The sequence below is a fragment of the Mus caroli genome, chromosome 11 (genome assembly GCF_900094665.2).
Source record: "Mus caroli chromosome 11, CAROLI_EIJ_v1.1, whole genome shotgun sequence".
Classification (NCBI taxonomy): Eukaryota; Metazoa; Chordata; class Mammalia; order Rodentia; family Muridae; genus Mus; species Mus caroli.
This window is the reverse complement of record NC_034580.1, coordinates 16094372-16102574: the sequence shown is the minus strand read 5'-3', so window position 1 is coordinate 16102574 and position 8203 is coordinate 16094372. Positions and strand designations below refer to the sequence as shown.

General features: G+C 44.6%; 1 pseudogene; it reads left to right on the top strand.

Moving 5' to 3' along the window:
• Window positions 1–2421: 2421 nt before the first annotated feature.
• Window positions 2422–2520, top strand: LOC115032609 (annotated as a pseudogene).
• The last annotated feature ends 5683 nt before the right edge of the window (window positions 2521–8203 follow it).

Genomic DNA, 8203 nt, shown 5'->3' with positions numbered 1-8203 from the left:
GGAGGAAAGATTCCTAAAGGAGATGGAATCTGCCAGTTTGCAGGGAAGGGTAGAGCTAAAAATAACAGAAATATCCAGCTCACCTGCCAACAGGGTACAAGGCCCCAGCAAAGTGAAAGAACAGAACGAAATGGAATAGAGAAGGAAGGCTCTGTGCTGTGAGGACTGACAGAGCTGGCTGCTGTGGATTCCACACATGCACGCACACACAGCCTGGGTGCTAGAGATGAGACTCAATGGGAGAGAACGCTCTTACTAGCTTGTGCAAGGCCCTGTTCAATGCCCCTCACACACACTCTATTTACCTTGCTAAAATAGAAATCTGTCAAAGGGGAACAAAGCTAGACTTGGGCTTTGGAACTCACCTTCCAGGCAACATGAGGCAGGAAATGCTTTAAAGCTAAGTGATGGTCTTGGGAAAGACTGTGGAACTAGAGTTGACCCATTTAACTGGGCCAAATGAGTTTGTTTGTCCAGCTTTATTTGGAGGAAAAACAAACACTACGACTACTACTACTACTATTACTGATAAATTATTTCTCTGTCAGTGAAATGAGTCAATGCAAGCCAGATCAGATTATATTAAATGCAGGTTTATTGGAAAGCTGCTCTCAGGTGAGTTCTCAGCCCACCAAGGAAGCAGGACAGGGAAGTCACCATGGGAAGAGAGAGGGGAAAGGGGGAAAAGAATAAAAGAGCACATGTGCAAAGAGAGTGAAAGAACCTAGTGGGGAAACCCCCACTCAATTCCCGTTCGGTGTGCACCCACGAATCACGAACAGACGACCATCTTGATGTAAAAGCATGAGGTAGTTTAATGACGGAGCTCCGGGTCGAAACGTGTCAGGAGACAGTGGTTCCGACCATTTAATGGTGGAGCCATAATGGCAGAGCTACGGGTCGAACGGTATCTCATGCAGGAGACAGTGGATTCGACTCTGAGGCTTGGAAGCTAGGGGTTTTTATAGAAAAGGGGTGGGGCTGGGGGAGGAATTGGCGAGGTTTCACATGATTGGTCCATTTAAACATTAGCAGCCTGTTAACATTTAACTCGGGTCAGAAGGGTGGGAGATAGGGAGGTGCCGGGCCAGTTCGGCATGTCTGGCATGTCATTCTCTTTATCTTTATGGCTAAGCAGCCTCAGGAAAGTCTTAACAACGGGCCTGCCCGGGCATGTCCTAGCCTGTTCTGCTATGTTATCAGCCCCAGGTTTCAAAGCTCACAAACAACTCTTTGGGCTATTTGACATACATTTCATGAATCACAGGTCTCAAGTTTTATTTCCTTTCAAGAGAAAGAACGATAGAGAAGGAGAGAGAGAGGAGAGACCAAAATATCTGTGTTATATAGGGATAGGAGGAGCCTCTGAGGGAAGGGCAGCCCAGCCCTAGACTGGAAAGTTCAAGGTTGAGGGCAGGTATGCTAGGTAGGGACTCAGGGATGCTGAGAGAACCTAGAGGCCAGGTCTGCTTTGGTATGTAAAAATATGTACCTCAGTCCCTTGTCCTGGGGTCTGAAACCAAGCAATTATTAATGTTTTTCTTTTTAATTTTCTAAATGTGTTTGTGAGTATAAGACTCATGTGTGCAGGTGCTGCTGAGGGCAGAAGAGGGTGATAACTCCCTGGAGCTAGAGTTAAAGGCAGTTATAAGCTGCCAACAATAGGTGTAGGGTAAAAGGATCAGGGTAATAGGAAAAACACCCTAACCTAACTTGACACCAAGCCCAAGCCAGGGTCAAGACCCAGAATCCCACCAATCCCTGAGCACAAAAATCCCACCAATCACTAAGCTTGCTCCTAAGACCACAAAACTGTCCCCAGTCGCACACACAGCCCTCCCAAGGAGCCCCAGAGAGGCCGTGTCTTCTGCTCAGCTCCCTGCTGCTGCTTTTCTCCTCCCCTTCCCTAGCAGAGGCAGCCACACTCCAGGGTTTGTCCCTCTCAACAAATCCATTAGGTGAGGTTTGCTGTGTGGTGTGACTTTGTAGTATTCCTTGGCTCCTGACTGCCAGGATACCTCTTGGAACAAAGCTGTAACCTTTACAACTGGTGCTAGGAATCTCTAGAAGAGCACCAAGAGCTTTTAACTGCTGTGCCACTTCTCCAGCCCCATAACAAACTCTTTGAATCTCCATGACCAAAGCCAGTGATAGAAGTTAAAAGCAAGGCACACACTGGGCTTGGGAGTGAGAGCAAGAGTTAACTCCCTAAAGGTCTCCTTGTGTTTTAGAGAAAAGCTTTCAAGTTGGGGGGTGTAGCTCTGCAGAGGGCTTGCCTAGCTTGTCAGAGGCCCTTTAGTTCAGTCCCCAGGTTGGTAGGATTGATAGTTCAGTGAAAGGAGTTGATAGTCACCTCTTAAGCCTGTAAATCTCCCAACTTGAGAGGTGAGGCAGGAGGATCAGAAATTCGATGTCCTTTGCTTGCTTTGGCAGCACATAAATTAAAATTGGGAAGATACAGAGATTAGCAAGGCCCCTCAGAAGGACGGCATGCAAATCTGTAAAATATTCCATATATTTTTATCTGTTCAGTTTTGTTCACATAACTTTAGAACCTGGAAAAGCTGTTGCTGATCTTAGTTCAGAACATAATGTTGTTACTAGTCCAACATATATTTATATATACATATGTAAATACATACATACAATTATATATTACATATATAATTTGAGATTTTGGAAACTTCTGCTATGCTGTCAATTTTGGTGGCTGGAACCTACGGTGGCAGTAGTGGCCGTCAGTAGGACTGGAGAGGCATAACAGTACACAGCCCCACCAGCTGTTATTTCTGCCATCCACAGACTGTGTATCCATGGGCTGGAGAGATGGCTCATTGGGTAAGAACACATGTTGGTCTTTGAGAGGACCTGGCTTGATTCCCAGCACCCACAGGTAGTTCACAACCATCCAAAACTCCAGTTCTAGAGGATCTATGTCCTCTTCTAACACCCATGGGCATTAGGCACACACATGGTACACAGACATACATGCAGACAAAACCTTCTCACATAAAATATAAAAATCTAATTAAAAAAAAATTAACTACCTGTCTAGAAAAAATTCCTGCCTCTTTCTCTCTCTCTCTCTCTCTCTCTCTCTCTCTCTCTGTCTGTCTCTGCCTCTGTCTCTCTCTCTCTCTGTCTCTCTCTCTCTCTGTCTCTCTCTCTCTCTGTCTCTCTCGCTCTGTCTCTCTCCTTCTGTCTCTCTCACTCTCTCTCTCTCTTTTCCGTTTGTCTCCACCCCCCCCCATAAACCTCTGCCACATGGGAAAAAAATTCTTTGAGGAAGAGGCAGGCCCTTCTTTTTCTAGCTCACAATGATTGCATAATTAAGTCATTTTATTTCAGTAACTCTAAGATACAATGTTTGATTTGTGAATAGTAAATAATAGGGATGGAAAGTTTCAGGGCTATGAAGTCAAAAGATGTTCTCAGGACTCAAATGTCCTAGTCACCACCACCCAGTTAGCCCCTCCCCATCCTCAGCCCTGCCTCAACCACCTTTAACTATGGCCCACTTCCTTTTCCGGTGCTTTCCACCACTGTGCAGCCTTTATCTCCTCTCCAAACTTGCAGACACTCTCCTATTGAGCTTCACCTCTGCTTCCTCCAGGATGGGAAGGTAGAACCGTTGTGGCTCTGGCATTCCTGTATTCCTTCAGCTGAGACCTTTTCTCGTGGAGCAGGGTGGGCTGCACCAGCCTATATCCTTAAATTCTCATGAGAGGACAGCATACTGGTGCAGTACGGAAACTTGGAGAGCATCCAGTTCAGAACCACTGATTCTTTTTAGACAGGAAGCCAAGCCCAGAGGGAAGTTAATGGTCTTGTCTCCTGACTCTCCCAAGCTCTTCCTACTGCTTTATAAAGGAAGTATCAGAGACCACTAAGGAGAGAGAATTTGGTAGATGTGGTGGCATGTGCCTGAAACCAATAACTGAGAGACCGAGGCAGGAGTACCATTGCAAGTTTGAGGCCAGCATGGACCATATAGAGTTCTAGACAGTGAAGGCTACTTCTTGAGACTTTGCCTCAAACAAAAGGCAACCAGGGGCTGAGTAGATATGTCAGTGGTTAAAAGTATATGCTGAGCAAACGTGAGTACTAGATGTACCAAAACCCATGTAGGGATGCGTGTAGTGGCTATTCCTGGTTGTCAGCTTGACTGTATTTGGAATGAACTACAATCCAGAATTGGAGACTCACCAGTGATCCTAATCTGGAGGCTGGGAGATACAAGTTTCTGATCTGGATCTTGGCATGGAGATCTTGAGGCATAGCAGCTATGAATTCCAGAAGATTAAGACACAGAGACCTCTGAGTTCAAGGTCATCTGGGACTAAAGGCGTGGTGGCATATAACTTTAATCTGGGCTACACGTTCTGCTGGAGACCTACATAAGGACATTGAAATAAGGAAGATTGACACTCTTTCTCTCCTTCACCTGCTTGCCTGATCCTTGGACTTCCATTCACAGATGCTGCTGACCATTGTTGGGAGTTGGACTGCAGACTGTAAGTTATCAACAAATTCCTTTACTATATAGAGACTACCCATAAATCCTGTGACTCTAGAGAACCTGACTAGTACACTGGGATCACATACCTGTAATCTCAGCACTGCTATGGGCAATTGGGAGGCAGCAGGAAACTCTGGGAGCTTGTGGCTCAGATATCCTGGCATAATCAACAGCAACAATAGTCCGTCTCAAGGTAGAAGATAGGGACCAAGACCCAAGGTGGTTCTCCAAATTCCACATGTGTGCCACAGCCCATACATGCATTGCATCTCCCCAGCTCCAAGGCAGCTAAGAACAACATTTAACTGGGGTTGGCTTACAGATTCAGAGGTTCAGTCCATTATCACCAAGGTGGGAGCATGGCAGCATCCAGGCACACATGATGCTAGAGGAGCTGAGAGTCCTACATCTTGTTCTAAAGGCAAACAGGGGAAGACTGTCTCATGGGAAGCTAGGAGGAGGGTCCCAAAGCCCACCCACCCAGTGACACACTTTCTCCAACAAGACCACAACTACTCCAACAAGGCCACACCTCCAAGTAGTACCATTCCCTGGGCCAAGCATATTCAAACCACCACATCATCCTATAGAAACTCCTATAGTAAGTACCCTGGTGTGGTAGCTTATATAATTCTAGAATTTGGGGGTTGGGGGAAGGAAGAGAGTCAGGAGTTCCAGGTCAGCCTGAGCTATATCAAATTCTGTCTTCAAAAATAAGAAAGAAAAAGGTAATTCTATAGAGGAGAGGGAAGATGTAGCTTAGTGGGAGAAGTTTCTTAGCAAGCAGAAGCCTCAAGTTTGCTCCCCAGAATCACAAAAGGAAAACAAGGTAAAATAAATTTTTTAAATTTATTTTATTTTATTTATTTATTTATTTTTGGTTTTTTCGAGACAGGGTTTCTCTGTATCGCCCTGGCTGTCCTGGAACTCACTCTGTAGATCAGGCTGGCCTTGAACTCAGAAATCCACTTGCCTTTGCCTTCCAAGTGCTGGCAAGGTAAAATTTTTGAAAACCTAGAAAATCTTACACTGTTGTATCACCAGTGATTGACATCTAGACTGAATATTTCCAGGTTGTTGGTCTTTTAGTCAAAGAATTGTAATAAAGGTTCAAAGAGACTGCTACACAGCAAGAAAATATTACCAAGACTGGCGAGATGGCTCAGTGGGTAAGAGCACTGACTGCTCTTCCGAAGGTCCTGAGTTCAAATCCCAGCAACCACATGGTGGCTCACAACCACCCATAATGAGATCTGACGCCCTCTTCTGGCACATCTGAAGACAGCTACAGTGTACTTATGCATAATAATAAATAACTCTTTGGGCCTGAGCAAGCAGAGTTGACCAAAGGGAGCAGGGCTGACCAGATCGAGCAGAAGTTGTAAAAATTCAATTCCCAACAACCAAATGAAGGCTCACAACCATCTGTATAGCTAATAAAATAGATAAATCTTTAAATAAAAAAAAAGAAAATATTATCAAAAGCAAAGCCTTAATACCAATTATAATTATGCTATCAAAAGTGCCAGCAGTCTACATGAACAAGAGTGTATGCTAGGCCCCAGGTTATTACATGGGGCTTCTTTTATGGCCTCTAAAGGAAGTGGGGGTTTGCTTGGGCAGAGCCACTGTTTTAGTTGACAGATGGGTTATATAACCTTTCTTTACCGTGCTTATCCCATCCTGAGATGTCTCTAATTTTAATCATATGCATATCTAATTATATAGGCATAAGACAGCAAATCAGGATTTTTTTTTTTTCTTAAAAGTTCACTCAGGCCGGGCGTGGTGGCGCACGCCTTTAATCCCAGCACTCGGGAGGCAGAGGCAGGCGGATTTCTGAGTTCGAGGCCAGCCTGGTCTACAAAGTGAGTGCCAGGACAGCCAGGGCTACACAGAGAAACCCTGTCTCGAAAAACCAAAAAAAAAAAAAAAAAAGTTCACTCAGGGGACACAGTCTGCCCTATTTTACATGTGCCCAAAACTAGTTCAGAACAGATTTGCCCCTTACTCCCCAAAGATTGAATGGAAGCCATCTACAAATAAGGGTTGTCTAGAGAAGAGAAAACTCTGTGTTTGAAGTGTGTGTGTGTGTCTGTGTGTCTGTGTGCGTCTGTGTGTGTGTGTCTGTCTGTCTGTCTGTCTGTCTGTGTGTGTCTGTGTGTGTGTAGCTCCCTAAAGACTGAGTTACAGATTTCTAGGTACATTGTGAGGAGGTGGGTATGTATACAGTCCAAACAGGTTGCTAAGCCTATGTTTACCTGTCTCAGTGGGGAGGTATCCATGGAACTGGGTCAAAGTAGAAGGGTAAGAAGGTGGGCTTGGCAGTACTTGTCAGTAATTCTAACACTTGAGACACAGCGGCAGGAGGATCAGAGTTCAGAGCCATTCTTTGCTACACAGTGTGTTCAAGGCCAGGCTCCACTGCCTGAGAACTAACCAAAACAGACTGACAAAGTAGAATTTTTATCCAGATGGGGTTTCTCTGTTTAACAGTTCTGGCTATCCTGGAACTTGCTCTGTAGATCAGGCTGGGCTCAAACTCACAGAGATCCACTTGCCTCTGCCTCCCGAGTGCTGGGATTAAAGGTATGTACCACCATGACAAACTGGCCACAAGGTGAAAATTCTTTTTCTTGCTTTTATTTCCTTCTTAAGACAGGATCTTAGTATGGAGACCAAGCTACCCTCAAACTCACAGAGATCTACTTGCCTCTGGCTTTGTCTCTGCCTCCCAAGCCCTGGGATTAATGACTTCCCCACCCCCATCCCATTCCCACTTTGTTTTCATCAAGAGGCTCAACCGGAAAGTCTTATCCAGAAAAGTTGCCTCTGCACCCCTCAGGGACTTGGTTTTTATCTGTTCATTGAGCCATCCTACCCCATCAATTATAATCTAAGCATCTATTCTTTACAGCATTGTGATCAAAGCTGACCAGGTCTATGTCCTCATGAAGAACATAAATTGATGAGAGAGAACTGTCTATCAGTTTCAATTATTTCCTCGAATTTGTAGTATCACTGATAAATCCACCATGGCTTTAATTACAGCTTCCTAGAAAGGGCAAAGAAGTAGAAGAGGGAGGAGAAGAAGAAAGTGAAAGAGGAGGAGGAAGAGGAAGAGGAGGAACAAACACTAAATATACATATTTGTTAGATGTTAATATTAAAAATACCTCTCCGTATGAGCTGGATGTGATAGTGCATTCCCTAATCCCAGCACTCAGGAGGCAGAGGCAGGCGGATTTCTGAGTTCGAGGCCATCCTGGGCTACAAAGTGAGTTCCAGGACAGCCAAGACTACACAGAGAAACCCTGTCTCAAAAAACCAAACCAAACCAAACAAAACAAAACCACACACACACAATAGGGGCCAGAGAACAGAGACGCCTCCGTTAGCATTGTATGAGGGTTGCTTATGGACTGGTAGGACTGTGCAGAAACTGAGTGAGGAGATTCCAAGAATCTTGGTAAATAAATTGTCATCCTGATGTTTTATTTTGAAGGGTTAGTCTTCCTGTAAGTCCCTGGAATCAACAATATAGTTATTCACAACTTTTATCTTTCTGGGTCAGAGTTTCCTAGAACAGTTTTATCTTGATAAAAGCATCAGATAATAGAAGATCAACCCTGAAGATGGCTCTTGAGTGAGCATATAAAAAATGTTCTCCTTTTTTTTTTTTTT